Below are 25,268 nucleotides of genomic sequence, written 5' to 3'. Positions count from 1 at the left end.
TTGAATGTGATCTCCTATCACTGCCGTTCAACAGAATTTTCTACAATTAAGTAACTATTTTTTATCTGCACCATTCCAAAGGTAGCCACTAGCCACCTGTGACTGGGGTGCTTTGAAATGTGGTAAATTCACTAGGCAACTGAATTATTATTTAATTTTAATTCATTAAAATAACTACAGCCAGCTGGTGGCCTCTGTAGTGGACAGTGCAATTCTAGACCTCAAGGATACCATGCACATATAATCAGCTAAATCTAGAATGTAATGGGAAGAAATGGAGGGATGAAAACTGCTACATTTTAATAGATTTAAAAAGTTTATCAACCAAATCAAACTTGTGGATTGCTATAGGATTTTGATCTAAACAAGCTAATAGTAAAAAAAGACATGGGGAGCTGGGGAAATCTTAACCCAGACTGAATACTGACATTATGGAATTTGTGTGAATTTTCTCAGGTGTGATGTCAGTACTGTGATTTTGTAAAAATGAAAAAAGAAACAGCTCTTGCAGAAGAAACAACCTAAAGTAATATAAAAATTAAAAATGCAGTTCCCCAAACCCGTCAATATTGGCTTCAGCTGAATTTCAAATCAAGTTGACATTAATTTTTTTAAAGTAGGGAGGTCAGAGAGTGTGGACTACTGATGGTGCACCACCCACCATCGTGAAAGAACGAAAAGCACCAGGCAAAGGTCTTCTACCTTGTAATGGGAGGAACATGGTATCAGTACAATGAACATAACACAATCATTACAAATTGTTTTTAAAACCTGAATCTTCTTACATTTTAAGGGCAGTGTGACTGTTTGTTGTTTATATATCTCTAACCCATTTTAAATTCAGTCTTTTTTACTATACTGACTGAAAATGATGCCGGGGTTCTTGTTCGTGGAGTTGAAGAATGAACTTCACAAACACTGAAGGCAGAAACTTTTATTTAAAGATACAGCAAGAGGACAGAGCGCCTGGCTCAGGCCAGGAGGGGACAAGAGAGCCCCAGAGTGGTGCATTGTCTACGGGTTTTATAGGTGGTTGGGAGACAAAGGGCTAGGGATGTACACCTGCTAAGTGGTCCCAAAAATGTTTATCTTTGAAGAGACATTAAGTTTCTTATTAGTCTTCCTGGTTATTATAAGAAATTTGTTGCTGATTTCCTCCCAGGATAGCAGCTTCCTGGTCTGGGAGCATTATCACTTAAGACTGTCTGCTTTGCTCCCAAGGTGGGCTGAGTTATTGTCTGTTTGTTAAAGAGTATGTTAAGAAACCTACTTTTTAACTAATTGGATTTTAAAATGCAATCTTATTTTCAAGATGGAATCCTTCCTGTTTTTACTACATTGTTTTGGGTTTGCTTGCTACATTGCCCAGATTGCAAATCATGTTTAGGGCTGGAGGAAGAAAAGCAGCACCTGGGGTGGGTAAAGTCAGAAAAAAAAGCTGGGACTTCCAGCAAGCCAAAGCACATCCCACAATGGATTATCTTGCCTTTTTTTTTTCCGGAGGCCCTCACCCTGCTCTAAGCCCGTGGTCCCTGTCTCAATAAGATATAGTCAAAGGTCAAAGAGCTCAGAATAAAAATCTAAAGATGGCACTGCACTCAAAATAAGAAAATGCATACACCTTTATTGAATCATTAAGCTAAAGCTCTAAGTATAAACGTAAATATTTGAACGTAACATAGGTGATAGGCGCACCCTATCACGATTTCTCATTATCTATAAGGCAAATGCAAACAGGTGGGAAACTGTAGAACTACAGAGTATTTACTCAATACTGACTTATTAAAGGAATATAATAAAGACTGGTTTAAGGAATCGAATGTAAGGCTCAAGGAAAGCTACTTTGTGCAAATAAGTGTACTTTACGAATGACGACGCAGTGACGGAGCTGACTCATCTTTACCCATGGATAAAAGGACAAAAGAAAAGCTTCACTAGCCTACATTTAGTCTTCAAACATCTTCATGATTACTGTTCCTAAGGAACCGTTCCTGTCATTTATTTCCCATCCCTGACTTGTATGGAGCAATTGATAAGTTCGGGGTTCTCCAACGCCAGTCCTTCACGATTTCTGCCACGTCCACACCCCGACTGTTTTTAAACTCACTCACTCTTTAAAAAAACTTGCTCAACTTCCCACCAGAAAGGAATCGATATCAGCTGGCACCAATGACCCAGTCTCACCCGGGGCTAGAAAGCCAGGCAGAAGCGGCAGCCGAGGCGGGACGGCTGTACCGGGGGTTCCTCCCCGGCCGAGAAAGCCCGCCCTGCATCCGGCGGGGCCCGGGAAGACGAGGACTGCGGGCAGCAAGCCCACGCCGCAGCCCTCCCGCCGGCCCCGCCCTCCCCCGCCTCGGGAGACGGGCTGAGCACCTGGCTGGCCGGAGCTGCGCGCCAGACGCAGCCACACCTGCTTTCGCGGGTCCGCAACGCAGGCGCGGCGAGGCCGAGAGGCAGGGCGCCGGGGCAGCCCCAGGCCGATCGGGGCAGGACTAGAAGGAAGCAGGCTGCTGCGGAAGCCAGCCCAGCGCCACGGGGCCGCAAGGGCCGCGGCACCCCCGCAGCCAGAGCTGCCTCCGGACCAGGACACCGCTGTCCCTCGGCAGTCCTGGCGGTGGCGGTCCTGAACTTTCCCGCGATACCTCCCCTTGACACACGCACTTTCTCACCCACATCCGGGATCGGAGAGAAGGGCGTACGGGTCACGTCATGCCGAGGGTGGGGTTCGGTGGAAGTGGGGCCGCGCGCGGCGGCGCGGGTGCCGATAAGCTCTTCCCCCGCATCAGGTGGGAATGCCTTCGTTCCTCAGCGTCGCGCTTCCTCCCCTTCCGTCGACCACTCACTTCTTACTCAAAATCAATCACTTCCCTTATCGCAAGCCGTGTCGGGTGGAAGAGACTGGCGTGGCCGTCCGGGAACTCCCCTGCTCCCACATTTGGTAGATGCTGCCTCAGGCCGGAAGTGGGATTGTATGGCGGCCTCACATCCGAACAGAGGATGGTGGCTCGCGTGGGCCATTTCTAGTTCGCGAAAAGGCCTTCTGCTTTGATCTTGTAATTACACGTTTCAAGAGTTACAAAGCACAGAGGTGGGTGAAATGTGTCCCTGCCCCGGAGAACTCACGCGCCGTTACAGGAAGACCATGTAACCGGCAGTTTTCAAGCTCCCAATGGGGACCGTTCATTGAGCCCAGGGAACTGGGACCACGGAGGGTGGGTACTGCGCACCTCTTGGGTCTAGGGGATGGCCGCCAGCAGAAGGCGAGCCTGAAGGCTAAGTGTTGTAGACGGGGGCTTAGCTGGAAAAATGGAAGAGCATTCCAGGAATTGGGACTGTCACACGTGAAAGGGTATCTCGCTGCGACCCTCCTTACCCAGAATGACTCAGGAGACACGGGCCCACGCAAGAGACTTTACTATCTGAAGGAGAGAGTGGCTGCCCCCAGAGGGGGGTGGGGAGAGAGGGAGCAGCGAGACAGACACACAGAGACAGTGTGAGACGGAAGAGGGAGAGAGAGAGAGAGAGAGGGCAGCAGCGTGGTGCCTTTTATTGTGGCGGATCAGCTTGGCCAGTTGCTTTGGGGGAGGGTCGGGATGTTTAGAGATAAGGAGGGAAAAGCCCAGTCAAGCCCCAGGCATAATTCTCACAGGCTTATGTGCTTGGGACCATGGGGCAAATGGAGGATAAATTACTATATTCTTACATTCCTCCCTTTTCTGTTTTATAAGTGGTATAGGATTTGGGAAGGGGTGAAGGTTAGTCTTCAGTAACTGTTTCCTGCTGATCAGGGGCGATGCAGTTCATTTTTGTATTGATGGTGGGCTGTCCTCAGATGAGCCCTTGGTCTGCAGTGGCGATGGCATTTTCCATGTTCAATAAGCATCATTGTCTTTGGAGAGGGGCTGGTAATCCTATAATATAAGCTGGTTAAAGGTTTGCTTAGAAATTTTTTGCATTTGGGCTGATTGCTATGTTTACATAGGGTGGCTGAATTAATAGCATTTTTTGGGACATATGTGTAGACAGCAAAGCAACCTGTAGGGCAAAGGGAATCCTTGATGGTGCAATCTTTTGGACAGTCTGAAAGATAAGGGCTGGTGTTGGGAAGATAGGTCTGCTGAGAGAGTAAGTGTTGAGACCAGGGTTAATAATCCTGAAGCATGATGCATGGCGGTTGTAAGAGAGGTCTTAGGACTCTGTGCTAGAAGAAACTTCTTCAGTGATGAGTGGAAGTGGAGATGAGCAGCGCGAAATGCGGAGAGTAAGAGGTCGCGTCAGGGTGGAGGAGTAGAAACCTGTGGGAGATGTGGTGGGAGGGGAATAAGCTAGAACAAATGGCTTATGGTGGGAGTTGTGTATCTAATGGGGAAGACCCTGGAGTTTAACTGCAGTTGGCATGGAAAGGATTACTGTGTATGGTCCTTGTCCTTTGGGAGTTAGGGATGGTGTCTTTGTTTGGAATGGGCACGGTTTGGATTAGTTTTTTCCTGTCTATGGTAACGGCTTTGTAGCACGGGGAGGGCTTAACTCCCAGGTATGTGACCGGAGTGGCAGAGAGCTGAACTTTGGGGAGTGAAACCGGATAGCTGTGTTCTGAAAGTTTAAAAGGAGAATAGTATCCTGTTGAGAGGTTTGTAGGGAGGGACTACACAGGAGATCATCTACATATTGAAGGAGGGTGGAGCTCGAGAGAGTAAGGGATTTGGGGTCTAGTGCTAGAGCCTGTCCAAAAAGGTGGGAACTATCTGCAAAGCCTTGGGGAAGGACTTGTTAAGTGTTATCTGAATATTAAAAATTAACTTAACATAAGGAATTTCCTGCCTTGATTTTTCTCTGGGATACCGGCGTCTTGGTCTGGGAGCATATCAAAAGGCTGCCTGTTCAGCTCCCAAGGTGGGCTGAGGTATTGTCTATTTGCTAAAGAATCCTGCCTTTTACTATGCGGTCTACTGCTGGGTCTGCAGTTAGTTGCTCAGTTTGCGAAATTATCTAGTCAGATCTGAAGGAGTAAAGACAGCACAGAGGCTTGGGCCTTTTAGTATGCTAAAGTGAATCTTATACACGATTACAAATGATTAGCATAATAAAACATGTGCTACTCTTCTTTATCTGGGGAACATTAACTGATCTCACTGAAGAATGTTCAACAGTTTTAGTAGGGGGCGGTTTTCTAGCATGTAGTTACATTGCTCTGATTGCAAATATCCTGCCTTGCTTTCTCCAGAGGCTCTCCCCTTATTCTAAGCCTATGGTCCCTGTCTCATTCCCCCCTCTACAGATGGAGACCCTAGCTGCTGCTAGGGAAAGGGGGTGATGACTGTTCTGGCTGCTTCATGCTGAGAGCGGGTGCAGTAAAGGGTGCAGCTAGGTCTCCATCACTGGTCAGCTGAGAGGGCCTGGGAAGGTTTGCGCTTCTATTCTGGACTTCATTTCTATTGCTATTTGCAGTTTTGTGGCTTCTAGGCAAGATAGAACAAATTGTTATTAGGTTAAGTAGCAACATCTGGAGTTGGATTTTCCATTCTGGAAGGACAAACTTGATGAGGTTAAGAATGCATGGCTGAATATGAGAACTAGAAACATGAAGATTCTAATTGAGAATCATAGCTAGGTATCATGGGGAAACTAGAATTCTGGATCGAGTTTACATCTCAATGACTAGTATTAGGATTTAGTATAGATAAGACAGCATTATTGAAACAATACTTTTCTCTAAAATCACCCTCATTTTTATTAGAAGTAGCCAGATTAAGAAAATAATTAACAGTTGGCTTGATTATTTGCATAAGTGCAGCAAGAAAAGTAATTGATTACATGGGATCTTTTAAATGTGCTTTGCTGGAACTTTTTGTAAGGAATTTCAGATTGAACTTTTAAGGGCTTCTTGAGGCCAGAAAGCTAAGCCAGACTTGCCATCAGGTTGTGCCTGCAGTACCTGTAGATTTGGGTGAATTCCTCTCTTCTTGAGGTTCCCAAGACATTTCTGAGGTTCCTGCACTTGCCAGGAAGTGACCTTCCTTACTCACATGGTAAGGCTGCTGGGAACTCTGTAAGCAAGGTACCAGGCCAGTTCTTCCAAGGGGCTTTGTTGGCTTTATAAAGTCAATCTTAGTTCTTTAAAGCTGTCTGTTCATATCTGAGTTTATACAAGTGTCTTTCAGGTATGACGTTCCAGTCAAAGCCTTGGTAATATAACCAGTGTTTCTAATTGGTCCTCTTACAAGGAAAGCAGATTCTTATTGAACTTGTGCAAATAAACATACTGCCATGAAATATAAAAATAGTCACTGAGAGTTTTTAAATTCTGGAGGGATCAGGTAGAGAGAAAGATAAAGTTTCAATTCTGCTTATAAAGGCAGTCATTTACTAAACTGTTGGCAGCTTAAGAGAAAAAGCTTAGAACACTTTATCAACATTTGAAACAAAAAGCCACAAAATTATCTTCCTTAGTTTACTTAATCCTATGTAACTAATACCTGTTCTGCTGAAATCTAGTTTTTTACTAGTTTAGGAGTAATAAAACAGTGAGTATAGATGACAAAAGACTTACAAATGACAGTGGTTAAAGATCTGATGAGAGCTTACTGTAAGATAGTTGTCATAAGGAAATTTGGATATTTCTGTAACAAAACATTCAGTAACAAAGTTTAGCATCATTCCCTGTGATAGTGCTTTCCAGGTAATTAAGCAGGTAAATAAGCCAAATTAGCCAAATATTTTCTCCAATGAGAAAAAATTCCTCTGACATGTTCCAGGGGCCCTCTGGAAAATATCAGAGTGAACTAGAGGTAAAAAGCACCTTTTTGAATTTGATTTTGGGAAGCTGTTAAAAGTTTTAAGGCACTTGCTTAGTTACTCACATTAGACAAAGCTACACTTCACTTTAAGCATTTTTCTTTGAAAGATTTCACAGATACCATCAACTTAAATGACTTTAGGTAAACTTACGCAGCTGATAACCATAAAGACATGTCTATTTCAGTTCAACTTAAATTAGCATTAATGCTTAATATCTTCTATTAGAATTTTCTGGAAGTTTTAGAATGCCCAATTTTTACAAGTGCTTGTCTTTAAATCAATTTTTATTAATACCATCTGGAGGTAGAAAAATATTTTTCATTTACACACTTAGACAACAAACATACAGATTGAGATATAATGATACTGTGAGAGGACAGACAGAGCTCCTGGCATGAGCCAGGAGGGGACAAAAGAGCCTGTGGTGGGGCATTGTCTAGGGGTTTTATAGGCAGTTGAGGATATTTGGGAATGTGAAAAAAGCTTAGGGGTGTGGACTTTAAGGCAAGTAGTAGGTGTTTAGGATTGCAGGAGAGAGAGTTTGGTTTGGAGGTAGGAGAAAGCCTGGATATATGGGATCTCTTTCCATTTGCCTGTACGCTCACAGAAGTTGTATAAGTCATGGAGAATTTTAGGATCTAAAGAGCCATTTGGGGGCCATTTAGACTGATTGTCCAAGGGATATTGTGGCCAGATCTCATTACAGCAGTGAACAGGTTTGAGGTCTGGAGTGAGGTGGAGGGGCTTTAGATTATTGAGTAAGCACCCTAGTGGTGAAAATGCCGGAATGGAGGCGCCAGATCCCATGGTGAGAATGAGACCGTTCAGAAGTCGCTGAGGCGTCCCTGAGCGATTGAGAAGGTCATGGAGAAGACCAGGCACAGTTAGGGGGTCATCACCACCTCTAACTGTGGGGTCAAGGAGAAAACGCCAGGGAGGCTCGGTACCTGGTACCAGGAGTTTACGAGTAGAGTAGATACGTAGATAAAGGGAGACCGGGCCTTGGTGGATGAGGATTCTCACCATGGGGAGGCAGAGAAGGGTCGACTATGGGGATCAACCGTGACTCTGAAAGTCGTGGTTGGGGGTATCCCTGTCCCAGAGGAGCCCTTGGGGGTGCCAGACACTCAACGGTCACTTCCCAGGTTCCAAAGGGACATTTAAGTCGACCATGAAGGGGAAACTCACCAAATCGAAGGCCGGTGTTGAGCGAGAAGACGAGCGACTGGGGAAGTGGACGGAGCCCGTGGAGGAGGATCGGGTAGTGAGGGTTCCCAGAGCAGTTCAGGTTCCTGGAGGAAGAGCAAAGTCAATGGGAGAGCCTCATCCGAGTCATGGCACCAATGAAAGGGTATCTCACCGCGACCCTCCTTACCCAGAACAACTCAGGAGACACAGGCCCACGCAAGAGACTTTGTTATCTGAAGGAGAGAGTGGCTGCCCCAGAGGGGTATGGGGAGAGAAAGAGAGAGAGAGAGAGAGAGAGAGAGAGAGAGAGAAAGAGAGAGAGAGAGGGAGCAGCAGAGAGAGCAGCAGGACAGAGAGAGCAGAGAGAGAGAGCAGAGAGAGAGAGAGGGAGGGAGGGAGAGAGAGCAGGGGGACACAGAGACAAAGAGAGCAGCAAGACAGACAGACACACAGCGACTGAGAGGGAGCAGGGGGACAGAGAGACAGAGACAAAGAGAGGGCAGCAGAGAGAGAGAGGGCAGCAGCGTGGTGCCTTTTATTGTGGCGGATCAGCTTGGCCTGTTGCTTTGGGGAAGGGTTGGGATGTCTAGAGGTAAGGTGGGGTAAGCCCAGTCAAGCCCCAGGCATAATTCTCACAGGCTTATGTGCTTGGGACCATGGGGCAAATGGAGGATAAATTACTATATTCTTAAAACACGTGTAAAAGGTTTGTCCAGAAAAATGGTCTAGTGTGGCAAATGCTTGGGACAGTGGCTGTGTCCTGGACATGGCCTGTCTTGATGCTTCCAAGCCCTTAAAAGCGAAGGCACCTTTCAACACCTTACTCAGGAACTGGAAAGTTGACCAGCAGGAGCTTAGGCCGCAGTTGAGTTTGAAAGGAAAAGTAGGCGGGTTAATGATGGGAAGATAGGCTTTTAAGTGCAAAGGCTGGAAAGTATGACAGAGTTACAGGTGTTCAGGAGAGGGACAGGTGAAAAAATATTGAGATCAACCTGTGGAAAGATGTGTGAGTCATTGATATAAAATTTACACCTAACAATTGGAGACTGTAATACCTGAGGAATTGGTCACAAAAGTGACCTCACTTGCTTCGTGGATCATAAGGACAAGAAGTGTTCAAGTGCAGAATACACCTGTGAAACTGGAGTGATCTGAGAAAACTTTACAGAGGTAGAATCTGTGTGATTGTAAAATCTCCTGGTTTTGATCAGAGAAAAGTGAGGTGGGTATCCCAGGGGACAGATCAACAAGAAGTGGCAGCAGGAAAAAGGAGGGCTCTGTTAGGACAGGGACTCCAAAAATATAAGAAACTGAGAGTAAGAGCTCCTTATGTGTAAGTTTCCTAAAGACAGGATCCTTCAGTTTATTTTGAGTTATCCACTGGGTAGTCCTGGATTAATTCTAGAGTGAAACAGGCCTCACCTGGTTCACTGCTGACAGTAGCTGGGCACCTGGATCCTTGTCGTGGGGGTAAAACTCTTCTCTACCCCAAACTGTATAGTTATTACCCAGGTATTAGACCTGTCTTGCAATCATACTGTTGGGAACAAGGACAGGCCTGTATACAGAAGTTGTACCCCACCCCTCAAGATTGTGTCTTATGTGAATCTTCCTAGTCTCGGCATCTGGGAGTGACTGAGAATGCCTTTGGTGCTGTTGGCCTCCAGGCTGTCAGGATGGCTGCTTTGTAGCAGGGAGTACAGTAGGCTGATGCCTGTGGTGAAGTGGCAGAACCCAAACTTGGAAACAGGGTATCCTGAGGTACCCTCCAAACTGGGTAGGAGAAAGATGGGGAGTAAGCCAAGGAGCAAAGCAAGCATCCCCACCACTTGGGCCAGCATTGATGGGAATAAGGCATTAAGAAGCAGAGGAAGGAACCCCAAGGGGAAGCAGACATGAGCAGCATGGTGTCCTGTCACTGTTCACTTGGAGGTGCTCCTTCCAGAGCTCAGGCTGGGCACTATTTAAGGAAGGAGGCAGTTTCCTTTACAAGCTCAACTGAGGATGTCTGTCAGATCTGTAGTCGGTCACTTGTATAGCCCAGCTCACTATCATATCAGTGTGTTCATTGAGCTCCTGGGCCTAAGAATGACAAGATTAGAGCCAAGGCAGTTGGAAATTTTTGTAAAAATAGTGCAGGAAAGGCTAGGGGAGTCTTAGCTATGAATCAGACTTGCCAAAGGTGTCCCCAGCAGGGAAAGGTAAATGTGCTAGTTAGGAGAGAAGAGCTGCATTCTACATGTACTGTGGCCTCTCAATGAAGCCTTCAAACACACTGCCTTCCTGTCACACTCTGACATTGGGCTATGTCTGAGGTCTGTCCAACATACTCTATAAAGTATCCATCAGCTGGGGGTGGGGGTAGGAGTGAGGGCAGAAAGGAGGGCTTGTGATCATATAAATAAGTTGTCACCCGACCTAAATGCATCTTTCCTAGGGTGATGTTAAGCCAAAAGACACATGTAGGCTAAAAAGTGTGGGGAGTCCTGGTGCTGGATTATGCCATCTCCTCGACTTCGTGTTTAGGAAATAACCTCTTTGGCTTGCAGATGTGGTAAGGTCAAAGCTGCAGGAGAATGGACAGTGAGGTACAGAGGGATGGAAGGATCTTGGATCTCATTAAGGATGCTTGGCGAGAAGACAAACTGCCTTATGAAGATGTTGCAATACCACTGGTAGGCTGTCATCTGTATGAGGATGATGGGTTAAGGGTGTGATCTGGTGGGCCTTAGAAGAGGTAGGATATCAGTGGACAAACTAGTAGGGCAAAAACAAAACAAAACTGAGTACTCTAGGTCTAGAAGCCTCTAGAAGGTGTTTAGCTCAACTTTTTATTTGAAGAGAAATGTGGTTCAGAGAGCTGACAGGACCAGCTCATTTAGGGGTCATGCCAGGACGGGAACCCAGGCCTTCTGAGTAGTGTTCTGTCCACCACACCAGAAGTAGTAAACCAGATAATAGGAGTTTTTTACATTAAAGTATCATTGATATATAATCTTCTGATGGTTTCACATGAACAACATTGTGTTTTCAACATTGATGTCATTATCAAGTACCCCTCCACCCCATTGCAGTCACTGTCCATCAGCATAGTAATATGCTGTAGAGTCACTACTTGTCTTCTCTGTACTGCACCATCTTCCCCGTGATCTACCTATATTGTGATTGCTAATTATGGTGCCCCTTAATCCCCTTCTCCCTCCCTCCCAACCCACCCTCCCCAGTCCCTTTCCCTTTGGTAACTGTTAGTCCATTCTTGGGTTCTGTGAGTCTGCTGCTGTTTTGTTCCTTTAGTTTTTTCTTTGTTCTTATAGTCCACATATGAGTGAAATCATTTGATACTTGTCTTTTTCTGCCTGGCTTATTTCACTGAGCATAATACCCTCTAGCTCCATCCATGTTGTTGCAAATGGTAGGATTTGTTTTCTTCTTATGGCTGAATAATATTCCATTGTGTATATGGATCACATCTTTATTCATTCATCTACTGATGGACGCTTAGGTTGCTTCCATATCTTGGCTATGTAGTGCTGCAATAAACATAGGGGTGCATATTTTGCATCAGGGATCATGTTTTCTTCAGGTAATAAATTAGTTCGTTTTAACTCTTTGTTGTAATTTGTTACAGCACAATAGGAAGTGAATACAATAGCTCTATTTTTCTTTTTATCAAAAAGCAATTCATCTTGTTTTTTTGTTAGGCTTATTATAACCTGGTAAGAAATTATTACCCACCCCAAGCTTGTGAAGTTATTCTGTCTTCTTGCAGAAGCTTTATTGCTTTACATTTTACATTTGGACCTATGATATGTCCTGAATAAATTTTGGATTATGGAGTGAAGGGGGTTCAGTTTTCATTAAAAAGAAGAAAAAAAATCCAATGGCTCCAGCACATTTACTTGGAAAAGAATTCTTTTCCCCATTGAATTGCATTGGTGTTCTTGTCATAAATCAAGTTTTTTCATGTATTTGTGTCTGCTCCAAAGAACTATTTGTTCTTCTATCCAGTTTGTATTGGCTTAATTCCTGTGGCTTTGTAGTAAATCTTGAAATTTAGTAATGTTTATTTTCTAGCTTCATCCTTCTACTTTGATACTGTCTTGGCTGTAATAGGGCCTTTGCATTTCCAGATAAGTTTTAGAATTATCTTGTCAATTTTTACAAAAAAACTAAGGATTTAAATCAGGATTGTACATGGTAAGCTGTTTTGATACCAAAATTACGTCCTTCAGATAAAATTTTATCCTATTAAATCTTTGAATACATTTTTTTCTGGTTTATTAATGACTGATTTTTAAAAAATTTATGACAACATGTGACATGCTTATGGTATAGAGTCATATTTGCTTGATTTAGTGGACAGGAAAAAGGTTTTCAAGGAAAAATGGTTTTCAAACTGGGTTATGAAATCAACTTAATGGTCCTTACAAGCATTAAATGAAACAAAAGAGGAAATATTTAGAGTATATCATATTTAGTTTTATGAAACTTTTATACCTCCACAAATTATCTATGTCCTAGGTCATGTTGTATAATGTTATTTCTTATTTTGAACTACGTCAAAAAAATGTTGACAGCCCGTGACTATAGTATGATGCTGTGTTTTGTGGTTTATCCTCACAAATACCATTTTTTAAGTTTTTTTAAAGTCGTACACAAAAATCAACATAAAATTGTAAAACATAGTGATTTTACAGTTGCACATATTACTAAATGTTCACTGTGGTAAAAGAAGTTACTATCTACCAACCTACAAAGATATTTCAGTGTTACTGACTAAATTCTCTATGTTGTACTCTAATCCCTGTGACTAGTTTATTGTATCATTGGAAATTTGTACCTCTTTATCTCCTGCACCTGTTAAAACCTTTTGGTTTTAAGGAAGAAATATTGTTTGATTACAGACTATAATTATTAGGGAAGCTACCTTTTTTTAAAACAAAAATACAAAGAGTAGCATATTCAACTCAATCACACTGAGGGTATGAGGGATAACTTCTTGGACTTTAGATGAATCACAAGTATTTTAACAGTTTTAACTGAACAGTGGAAAGACCAGTTATCTAGAAGTGAGAGTACTTGATTACTATTTTCAGTGCCTTTAGCTAAATTGTGTAAGCTTAAATTGCCTTATTTGGTAAAGATAAGAAAGGATCATGGTCATTTATCTCTGAGTTGTGAGCATTAAAGAAATCTGGTAGTACTTTGAAATAGTAAAGCAGCTTTTCTAACCACTTTCTAACCTTTCTAACCACTTTGGAAATGTTGAAAGGTAGCAGTAGTTAGGTATAAGCAAGCTTAGTGATGTTCACAGTAATATCTGGCTCATGTGAAGACCAAGTTCAAAAATATTTCACCTTTCAATAACAAATAATGTTTGGAATAATTGTAAGTATTAAAGATGTTAAAGACTATCAGGTCTATTGCAGATAGTTATGGAGAGTAAACCATTTATTTATTTATAGACCTTGGAATTGTTGATTGGGAATCTGGTGGCTGTGCATAGTTACCCTTACAGGTAGGAAACACAAATCTTTCCTTGTAGAGGTTGAACATTTTATGGCTCCTAATAAAGGCAATTTGCAGTATCTATATACCTATTAAAGGGTTAATTTTTAAAACTTTAGCCAAGTCATGTTGTTATTCCTATAGTTACTGTGATTCTAAATGACTATATGAAAGATGAAAATACAGATTTTTAAATGATCTTTAGTTTACTTTTTGGCCTTTGGACTTTTCATAGCCCATTATATCAAAAACATTTAATGCTCTTGTTGAAACGAAAAACTTGAAATATAGGGCGTTTTAGACTATTCCAAAGCAGTTTAGTTGATGTACAAAAAAAAAAATGACTTACACAACGTAGAGAAACAATGTGTACATAACTTCAGAATTGTAGGGAGATGCATGCAAAGAGTCAAAAAGAGATGACGGGATAGCACTAGAGGTTATGTATTTTTATTTTTAAATTGTAAATCTTTAATGGTACACAGTACCTTCACTGAACTTGGCACCCCCAATGTTTAGTACATTGCTTGGCACAGAGCCGGTAATGTTTGTTAAACGTTGAACGAATTGAGGCCGGTGTAAGTTTAGAAAGTAAAGCCTGAGCCTCTTTCTTTTTGAGAACAGAGAGGAAGTAAAGATTCGGAGTTTTCCATATTCTAGCCTCTTTATCCGAATTTGCATTTCTTATTCACTGACCTTTTCCTAAAATCAAGTTCGGTCAAGTTTCACGGCCTGCTCGGTGGCGCAGTCTCCCGGAGCAGTCGGGAAACTCCAGGCTTAAATGTATACTCTCCGTCGTCCCTGTTAATTTTAAGTACGCTAGTCGCGGTTCTTTTTCGGAGCTCCCTGGACGCCTGCTCTTCTGACGGATAGCCGGGTCAGTGAGAGACTACAACTCCCGGAAGATGAGGGCAAAGAAGAAAATCCCGTGGTTGCGTGGGGAGGGAGAGGCATGAAGACTCGCGAGAAAGAGGTTGAGGCGGCAACGCGGCGGGGGTGGGCGGAGAGAGGGAGGAGGAAGGGGAGGAGTTGCCTGCCCGCAATAGCAGGAGTGGGGCGGAGGGCGGTTTCAATCCGGCTGTGAGGTGCTGGTCTCCTCCGCAGACCTTGCTGCCTCAGTGTCTTGAACGGGAGAAGCAGCGATGCAGAGGGTGGGAAGTGGCAGAGCTGCAGATGTTACTAGAGGAGGAGATCCCATCTGGCAAGAGGCCGCTGATAGTTACCAGAACCTGACCCGGGTGGCTGACTTCTGTGAAAACAACTGCACACAGGTGAGGAGCGCGGCGTGCGGGCGGTCGCCGGCGCCCAGGTGACCGGCCCACGGGGCGGAGTGGGGATTGCCCTAACCTGGGGCTGCCCCGGCCTCCAGCCCCCAGCCGCGGGCAGAGCTAATGGTCGGGCTGTGGGGGTCGGGCTGCGAAACGGGAAGTGGCTGTGGTGGCTGAAACCCAGAGAAGGGGAAAGAGAAAATGGGCGAGGGAGCCCGCGGCCGGTCCCCTGCGGCTTGGGCACCCGCGGTCGCACGGCCCTCAGGCACCTTCCCTTCTCCGGGCTCCCGTCGGGAGAGCCAGCTGCTGCCCTGCTGCTTCTCCACCCCGAGAGGGTCTAGGAGCGGGAGAGGGGAGAGGACGGGGCTCGCAGGGAGGAGCGGCCCAAGGGAGAAGCGGGGCGCGTGTCGGGGGAGGGTGGGGTGGGGCGATTATGTTAGTCCAACCCAGAGGGTGTGTTTTTATTAAAAAAGATTTTGTCATGAGTCTCATTACACAGACGGAGAGGAGGAAGCGGGTGGGGAGTGAGGGAGGGAAGACTAGAAGTTAATCGCAAAATTCTTTTAGGTTTGTAAATTGTCCTGCCTGTCCGTTTTCAAGTCGGATTTTTCCCTCTGACCATTTTCACTTCCGCCTCACCGTAATGTATTCTAGAGGTTGTTAGGGCTATGGCAATATAGAACACAAATTATTAACTACTTAAGTATACTTAAGAAAAAGAAAAAAAGTCTTAAATATTCTCTCTTCCCCAAAAGTTATTGAACTTTGGCTTCTCTTAAAATAGAATGGTGTGATCGATCGCCTGTTGCTTATTTTCTGAGGTTTTTCTCTCCTAACCTAAATAAATGTGTAGAATATAAATCCAGATCACTTCTCTAAAGAAGAAATTCAGATGGCCAACAGGCACATGAAAAGATGCTCCAATCACTAATCATCAGAGAAATGCAAATTAAAACCACAATGAGATACCACCTCACACCAGTTAGGATGGCCAACGTCCAAAAGACAGCAACAAATGCTGGCGAGGATGTGGAGAAAGGGGAACCCTCCTACACTGCTGGTGGGAATGTAAACTAGTTCAACCATTGTGGAAAGCAGTATGGAGGTTCCTCAAAAAACTAAAAATAGAAATACCATTTGACTCGGGAATCCCACTCCTTGAAATTTACCCAAAGAATACAACTTCTCAGATTCAAAAAGACATAATGCACCCCTATGTTTGTCGCAGCACTATTTACAATAGCCAAGATATGGATGGGAGCACCCTAAGTGTCCATCAGTAGATGAATGGATAAAGATGATGTGGTACATATACACAATGGAATACTATTCAGCCATAAGAAAGAAACAAATCCTACTACTGGCAACAACATGGATGGAGCTAGAGGATATTATTCTCTGCTCAGTGAAATAAGCCAGGCGGAGAAAGACAAGTGCCAAATGATTTCCCTCATTTGTGGAGTATAACAACAGAGCAAAACTGAAGGAACAACACTGCAGCAGACTCACAGATTCCAAGAAGGGACTAGTGGTTATCAAAGGGAGGGGTGTGAGAGGATGGGTGGGGAGGGAGGAAGAAGGGGATTGAGGGGTATTATGTTTACTACACATGGTGTGGGGGATCACGGGGAAGACAACGTAGCACAGAATCTGTGGCATCTTACTACACTGATGGTCAGTGACTGCATTGGGGTATGGGTGGGGACTTGATAATATGGGTAAATGTAGTAACCACATTGTTTTTCATTTGAAACCTTCATAAGAGTGTATATCAATAATACCTTAATAAAAATTAAAAAAAGAAAAAAGAAGCCACCCTTTTATGAAGTACTTGTGTGGGACCTCTACATATAAATGACATTTCTGGAATGGGGGCAGTTTAACTTCTTGTGCTCTCTCTTTGACTTTCAAAATCTTTAACTTTCAGCAAATTAACTTTTCTAAGGCTTTTAATTTTTTTAAGGCTTCTCATGTTAAACTTAAGTATATTTTTAATATCGGTAGACAACACTATTGTATGTCCATGGCTCCTTTATCATATATTAATTGATCATATATGCTTGGGTTTTTATCTGGGCTCTCTAGTCTGTTCCACTGGTCTGTCGGTCTGTTCTTGTACCAGTACCAAATTGTCTTGATTACTGTGGCTTTATAGTAGAGTTTGAATTTGGGGAGCATAATCCCCCTGCTTTATTCTTCCTTCTCAGGATTGCTTTGGCTATTTGGGGTCTTTTGTGGTTCCATATGAATTTTAGAAGTATTTGTTCCAGTTTCTTGAGGAATGCTGTTGGTATTTTGATAGGGATTGCACTGAATCTGTAGATTGCTTTAGGCAGGATGGCCATTTTGACAATATTAATTCTTCCTATCCATGAGCATGGGATGTGTTTCCATTTATTGGTATCTTCTTTAATTTGTCTCATGAGTGTCTTGTAGTTTTCAGAGTATAGGTCTTTCACCTCCTTGGTTAGGATTATTCCTAGGTATTCTTTCTGATGCACTTGTGAATGGAATTGTCTTCCTGATTTCTCTTTCTGCTCGTTCATTGTTAGTGTATAGGAATGTGACAGATTTCATTTCTGTGTATTAATTTTGTATCCCACAACTGTGCTCAATTCAGATATTAGATCTAGTAGTTTTAGAGTGGATTCTATAGGGTTTTTTTATGTATAATATCATGTCATCTGCAAGAGACAGTTTGATTTCTTCTTTGCCAGTCTGGATGCCTTTTATTTCTTTGTGTTGTCTGATTTCCATGGCTAGGACCTCCAGAACTATGTAGAATAGAAGTGGGTAGAGTGGGCATCCTTGTCTTGTTCCTGATCTTAAAGGAAAACCTTTCAGGTTCTCTCTCTTAAGTATAATGTTGGCTGTGGGTTTGTCATATATGACCTTTATTATGTTGAGGAACTTGTCCTCTATCCCCATTTTGTTGAGAATTTTTCTCATGAATGGATGTTGCCTATGTTTTTATTTTTTTTATTTTTTATTGAAGGGTAGTTGACACACAGTATTACATTACATTAGTTTCAGGTGTACAACACAGTGATTCAACATTTATATACATGATAATTCTAGGTACCAGCTATCACCATACCAAGTTGTTACAATATTTTGACTATATTCCTTATGCTATACATTACATCCCGGTTACTTATTTATTTTACAATTGGAAGTGTGTACTTTTTTTTTGGTTGTTGTTGTTGTTAGGGCATCTCTCATATTTATTGATCAAATGGTTGTTAACAACAATAAAATTCTGTATAGGGGAGTCAATGCTCAATGCACAATCATTAATCCACCCCAAGCCTAATTCTCAACAGTCTCCAATCTTCTAAAGCATAACAAACAAGTTCCTACATGGTGAACAAGTTCTTACATAGTGAATAAGTTACATGGTGAACAGTACAAGGGCAGTCATCACAGAAACTTTTGGTTTTGCTCATGCATTATGAACTATAAACAGTTCAAATATGAATACACATTTGATTTTTATACTTGATTTATATGTGGATACCACATTTCTCTCTTTATTATTTTTAATAAAATGCTGAAGTGGTAGGTAGATACAACATAAAGGTAGAAAACATAGTTTAGTGTTGTAAGAGAGCAAATGTAGATGATCAGGTGTGTGCCTGTAGACTATGTGTTAATCCAAGCTAGACAAGGGCAATAAAACATCCACATATGCAGAAGATTTCTCTCAGAACGGGGGGGTGAGGTTCTAAGCCTCACCTCTGTTGATCCCCAATTTCTCACCTGATGACCCCCCTGCGACTGTGCCTGTCTTAGGTTGTTCCTCCCTTGAGGAATCTTACCCGTCTCTGGCTAACCAGTCATCTTCCGGGGCCATACAGGGATATGTTAAGTTGGTAAGTGAGAGAGAAGCCTTATTGTTTGAAATGGTTAGCTTTTTATTTCTTTGCATATTTATGCCCTGTGGCTTCTATGCCCAGCATTTGTCTTGAGGTATCTTTACCACTTGGAGGAGTTATGATACTCGGTAAATTTGATATGAGGCACGAATTTTATTTAAGAATTCGTTGTAATTAGGAAGGAAGAAGAAAAGCTATAGAAGTAGCAGGCGGGAGAAAACATGGGAAGATTGATTATTTCTTTGACATACCTTCTTGTAGAGTAACTTCAGCATGTATAGATTTTAAGCTACTACTTAAATTGCGCACACACATTAACATAATAGGAGTATAGTTACATAACCAAAGCATACCTGTAATTACCAGCCATCTCCAGTGAAACCAAGAAAACCAGTTAGGCACCCTAGGCATTTGTGAAAACTTATCAATGATATGATGGTTATTATCTAACTGAATTTGAATAGTTTGAGAAAAATCAGACAAATTAAAACAACCCATTCCTGGGCACTGTTCACATCCCATATGTTCTTTTAACAGTAAATAGTGTGTAGTTGTAAGATTTTGGAGCGCTACAATTTGCACTTCTCCTAATTCTTGGTTGAGTTCCAACAGTATAGATCCAGTCAAATTTGTTGTTTTACTGTATGCACAGGCCAGCTTAGATATCTCCTTCAGTCCCATGGCAAGTCCAGGAACTGGTGGGATGAGTGCATCTACAGCTGTAGCAGTGCGTGGATCTTTGTTGGGGTTTTTTGATGATCATCTTCTGGCATGAGTCTTCCCGAGAGTGCTGATGTTGGAAGTTCTTTTTCATATCGTATCTTAGTTCATTTTCGGGGTAGCCAAATTAGGCTTTGATCCTCTGTATAAACACAAACAGACCCTTTGCCTACACTTTTATATGTCCTTTATATCATTGTGTAGAACTCATTAGAGGTCACCACATAGGAACTGCATTTTTTTTTTTTAATCATTAATCTACACTTACATGACGAATACTTTGTTTACTAGGCTCTCCCCTATACCAGGTCCCCCCTATATACTCCTTTACAGTCACTGTCCATCAGCGTAGCAACCTGTTGTAGAATCACTACTTGTCTTCTCTGTGTTGTACAGCCCTCCCCTTTCTCCCACCCCGCTATGGATGCTAATCTTAATACCCCCCTACTTCTCCCCCACTTATCCCTTCCTACCCACCCATCCTCCCCAGTCCCTTTCCCTTTGGTACCTGTTAGTCCATTCTTGAGTTCTGTGATTCTGCTGCTGTTTTGTTCCTTCAGTTTTTCCTTTGTTCTTATATTCCACAGATGAGTGAAATCATTTGGTATTTCTCTTTCTCTGCTTGGCTTGTTTCACTGAGCAAAATACCCTCCAGCTCCATCCATGTTGCTGCAAATGGTTGGATTTGCCCTTTTCTTAGGGCTGAGTAGTATTCCATTGTGTATATGTACCACATCTTCTTTATCCATTCATCTATCGATGGACATTTAGGTTGCTTCCAATTCTTGGCTATTGTAAATAGTGCTGCGATAAACATAGGGGTGCACTGATCTTTCTCATACTTGATTGCTGCATTCTTAGGGTAAATTCCTAGGAGTGCAATTCCTGGGTCAAATGGTAAGTCTGTTTTGAGCATTTTGATGTACCTCCATACTGCTTTCCACAATGGTTGAACAAGTTTACATTCCCACCAGCAGTGTAGGAGGGTTCCCCTTTCTCCACAGCCTCGCCAACATTTGTCGTTGTTTGTCTTCTGGATGGCAGCCATCCTTACTGGTGTGAGGTGATACCTCATTGTAGTTTTAATTTGCATTTCTCTGATAATTAGCGATGTGGAGCATCTTTTCATGTGTCTGTTGGCCATCTGTATTTCTTTTTTGGAGAACCGTCTGTTCAGTTTCTTTGCCCATTTTTTAATTGGGTTATTTGTTTTTTGTTTGTTGAGGCGTGTGAGCTCTTTATATATTCTGGACGTCAAGCCTTTATCGGATGTGTCATTTTCAAAGATATTCTCCCATACTGTAGGGTTCCTTTTTGTTCTATTGATGGTGTCTTTTGCTGTACAGAAGCTTTTCAGCTTAATATAGTCCCACTTGTTCATTTTTGCTGTTGTTTTCCTTGCCCGGGGAGATATGTTCAAAAAGAGGTCACTCATGTTTATGTCTAAGAGGTTTGTGCCTATGTTTTCTTCCAAGAGTTTAATGGTTTCATGACTTACATTCAGGTCTTTGATCCATTTTGAGTTTACTTTTGTATATGGGGTTAGACGATGGTCCAGTTTCATTCTCCTACATGTAGCTGTCCAGTTTTGCCAGCACCATCTGTTGAAGAGACTGTCATTTCGCCATTGTATGTCCATGGCTCCTTTATCAAATATTAATTGACCATATATGTCTGAGTTAATGTCTGGATTGTCTAGTCTGTTCCATTGGTCTGTGGCTCTGTTCTTGTGCCAGTACCAAATTGTCTTGATTACTATGGCTTTATAATAGAGCTTGAAGTTGGGGACTGAGATCCCCCCTACTTTATTCTTCTTTCTCAGGATTGCTTTGGCTATTCGGGGTCTTTGGTGGTTCCATATGAATTTTTGAATTATTTGTTCCAGTTCATTGAAGAATGTTGCTGGTAGTTTCATAGGGATTGCATCAAATCTGTATATTGCTTTGGGCAGGATGGCCATTTTGACGATATTAATTCTTCCTAGCCATGAGCATGGGATGCGTTTCCATCTGTTAGTGTCCCCTTTAATTTCTTTTAAGAGTGACTTGTAGTTTTCAGAATATAAGTCTTTCACTTCTTTGGTTAGGTTTATTCCTAGGTATTTTATTTTTTTTGATGCAATTGTGAATGGAGTTGTTTTCCTGATTTCTCTTTCTGTTGGTTCATTGTTGGTATATAGGAAAGCCACAGATTTCTGTGTGTTGATTTTGTATCCTGCAACTTTGCTGTATTCCGATATCAGTTCTAGTAGTTCTGGGGTGGAGTCTTTAGGGTTTTTTATGTACAGTATCATGTCATCTGCAAATAGTGACAGTTTGACTTCTTCTTTGCCAATCTGGATTCCTTGTATTTTTTTGTTTTGTCTGATTGCCGTGGCTAGGACCTCTAGTACAATGTTAAATAACAGTGGAGAGAGTGGGCATCCCTGTCTAGTTCCGGATCTCAGCGGAAATGCTTTCAGCTTCTCGCTGTTCAATATAATGTTGGCTGTGGGTTTTTCATAGATGGCCTTTATTATGTTGAGGTACTTGCCCTCTATTCCCATTTTGCTGAGAGTTTTTATCATGAATGGATGTTGAACTTTGTCAAATGCTTTTTCAGCATCTATGGAGATGATCATGTGGTTTTTGTCTTTCTTTTTGTTGATGTGGTGGATGATATTGATGGACTTTCGAATGTTGTGCCATCCTTGCATCCCTGGGATGAATCCCACTTGGTCATGGTGTACGATGGTTTTGATGTATTTTTGAATTCGGTTTGCTAAAATTTTGTTGAGTATTTTTGCGTCTACATTCATCAGGGATATTGGTCTGTAGTTTTCTTTTTTGGTGGTGTCTTTCCCTGGTTTTGGTATTAGGGTGATGTTAGCTTCATAGAATGAGTTTGGGAGTATCCCCTCCTCTTCTATTTCTTGGAAAACTTTAAGGAGAATGGGTATTATGTCTTCCCTGTATGTCTGATAAAATTCCGAGGTAAATCCATCTGGCCCGGGGGTTTTGTTCTTTGGTAGTTTTTTGATTACCGCTTCAATTTCGTTGCTGGTAATTGGTCTGTTTAGATTTTCTGTTTCTTTTTGGGTCAGTCTTGGAAGGTTGTATTTTTCTAGGAAGTTGTCCATTTCTCCTAGGTTTCCCAGCTTGTTAGCATATAGGTTTTCATAGTAGTCTCTAATAATTCTTTGTATTTCTGCGGGATCTGTTGTGATTTTTCCTTTCTCATTTCTGATACTGTTGATTTGTGTTGACTCTCTTTTCCTCTTAATAAGTCTGGCTAGAGGCTCATCTATTTTGTTTATTTTCTCGAAGAACCAGCTCTTGGTTTCATTGATTTTTGCTATTGTTTTATTCTTCTCAATTTTATTTATTTCTTCTCTGATCTTTATTATGTCCCTCCTTCTGCTGACCTTAGGCCTCATTTGTTCTTCTTTTTCCAATTTTGATAGTTGTGACATTAGACCGTTCATTTGGGATTGCTCTTCCTTTTTTAAATATGCTTGGAGTGCTATATACTTTCCTCTTAAGACTGCTTTTGCTGTGTCCCACAGAAGTTGGGGCTTAGTGTTGTTGTTGTCATTTGTTTCCATATATTGCTGGATCTCCATTTTGATTTGGTCATTGATCCATTGATTATTTAGGAGCGTGTTGTTTAGCCTCCATGTGTTTGTGAGCCTTTTTGCTTTCTTTGAACAGTTTATTTCTAGTTTAATGCCTTTGTGGTCTGAAAAGTTGGTTGGTAGGATTTCAATCTTTTGGAATTTTCTGAGGCTCTTTTTGTGTCCTAGTATGTGGTCTATTCTGGAGAATGTTCCATGTGCACTTGAGAAGAACGTGTATCCTGTTGCTTTTGGATGTAGAGTTCTGTAGATGTCTATTAGGTCCATCTGTTCTAGTGTGTTGTTCAGTGCCTCTGTGTCCTTACTTATTTTCTGTCTGGTGGATCTGTCCTTTGGAGTGAGTGGTGTGTTGAAGTCTCCTATAATGAATGCATTGCATTCTATTTCCTCCTTTAGTTCTGTTAATATTTGTTTCAGGTATGTTGGTGCTCCTGTATTGGGTGCATATATATTTATAATGGTTATATCCTCTTGATGGACTGAGCCCTTTATCATTATGTAATGTCCTTCTTTGTCTTTTGTTACTTTGTTTATTTTGAAGTCTGTTTTGTCTGATACCAGAATTGCAACACCTGCTTTCTTCTCTCTGTTGTTTGCTTGAAATATCTTTTTCCATCCCTTGACTTTAAGTCTGTGCGCGTCTTTGGGTTTGAGGTGAGTCTCTTGTAAGCAGCATATGGATGGATCTTGCTTTTTTATCCATTCTATTACTCTGTGTCTTTTGATTGGTGCATTCAGTCCATTTACATTTAGGGTGATTATTGAAAGGTATGAATTTATTGCCATTTCAGGCTTTAAGTTTGTGGTTACCAAAGGTTTAGGGTTAGCTTCTTTACTGTCTTACTGTCTAACTTAACTCGCTTGTTGAGCTATTATAAACACAGTCTGATGATTCTTTATTTCTCTCCCTTCTTATTCCTCCTCCTCCCTTCTTCATATGTTGGGTGTTTTGTTGTGTGCTCTTTTTAGGAGTGCTCCCATCTAGAGCAGTCCCTGTAGGATGCCCTGTAGAGGTGGTTTGTGGGAGGCAAATTCCCTCAACTTTTGCTTGTCTGGGAATTGTTTAATCCCTCCTTCGTATTTAAATGATATTCGTGCTGGATACAGTAGTCTTGGTTCGAGGCCCTTCTGTTTCATTGCATTAAGTATATCATGCCATTCTCTTCTGGCCTGTAGGGTTTCTGTTGAGAAGTCTGATGATAGCCTGATGGGTTTTCCTTTGTAGGTAACCTTTTTTTTCTCTCTGGCTGCTTGTAATACTTTGTCCTTGTCTTTGATCTTTGCCATTTTAATTATTATGTGTCTTGGTGTTGCCCTCCTTGGATCCCTTGTCATGGGAGTTCTGTGTACCTCTGTGGTCTGAGAGGCCATTTCTTCCCCTAGTTTGGGGAAATTTTCAGCAATTATTTCTTCAAAGACATTTTCTATCCCCTTTTCTCTCTCTACTTCTTCTGGAATGCCTATGATTCTTATATTATTCCTTTTATATTGATCACTCAGCTCTCTTAAAATTCTTTCATTCCTGGAGATCCTTTTATCTCTCTCTGCATCAGCTTCTCTGCGTTCCTGTTCTCTGTTTTCTAGTCCATTAATGGTCTCTTGCATCTCGTCCATTCTGTTTTGAAGTCCTTCCAGAGCTTGTTTTATTTCTGAATTCTCCTTCCTTAGTTCTTGCATATTTCTCTGCAAGTCCATCAGCATGGTTATGACTTTTGTTTTGAATTCTTTTTCAGGTAGACTGGCTAAATCTATCTCCCCAGATTCCTTCTCAGGGGAAGATGTAGCAGATGCTGAAGCTGTCTGGGTTAGTCTTGTCTGGATCATATTTTTTTGCCTTTTCATGTTGACAGGTGCTATTGACTGTCAGCTGGGAGGGCCAAAATTTTCACTTACTACTGGCCTTTCTTTACTGGGGCAACTGCGACCCCTAGTGGCTTGTGTTGGGTAATTGCGTGTAGAGTGGGTCTTTGTGTCTTGCCTGGCCGGGAGGGAGAAATTTCCCTTTCTGTGGGCGGAATTTGTCTCAGGCTGCTTCTCTGCTTTCGCAGCGCCCGGTGGGGTGATGGATGGGGGGGCTGCTTGACTGTTTGCCTCCGTGAGGGGTCTCAGAGCTGTTGCCCAGGGGGTTAGTGCACCCGGTTTTCCCTGTAATTTCCAGCTGCTGTACTGTGACCTGGGTTGTTTCCGTCAAGCTGTTAAGTCCCTGTCCCTTTAAGACTTTCAAAAAGCCCCCGCTTTTCTTTGTCACAGGGGCATCAGCTTCAGCACCCGCTCAGAGGTCTTACTCCCTGTTCCCCC

The 25,268-nt window shown here is 42.3% G+C and overlaps 1 protein-coding gene and 1 pseudogene across 9 annotated transcripts in view; one reads left to right on the top strand and one right to left on the bottom strand.

Annotated features, from left to right (window-relative positions):
* CEP63 (centrosomal protein 63) overlaps positions 1-2,924 on the bottom strand; it is a 103,550-nt gene extending 100,626 nt beyond the window's left edge. For 2 of the 9 annotated variants that reach the window (XM_057494025.1, XM_036875443.2), the window contains exon 1: positions 2,374-2,654. The gene's annotated coding sequence lies outside the window, so the exon portion shown is untranslated. The other 7 variants (XM_057494026.1, XM_036875444.2, XM_057494027.1 and 4 more) reach the window with 7 other exon arrangements.
* Positions 2,925-14,612: 11,688 nt separating this feature from the next.
* Positions 14,613-25,268, top strand: part of LOC118923770 (butyrophilin subfamily 1 member A1-like) — a 54,874-nt pseudogene continuing 44,218 nt past the window's right edge.

The sequence above is a fragment of the Manis pentadactyla genome, chromosome 16 (genome assembly GCF_030020395.1).
Source record: "Manis pentadactyla isolate mManPen7 chromosome 16, mManPen7.hap1, whole genome shotgun sequence".
NCBI classification, from domain to species: domain Eukaryota; kingdom Metazoa; phylum Chordata; class Mammalia; order Pholidota; family Manidae; genus Manis; species Manis pentadactyla.
Note: the sequence above shows the minus strand (reverse complement) of the source record. Positions and strands in the feature narration are given on the sequence as shown.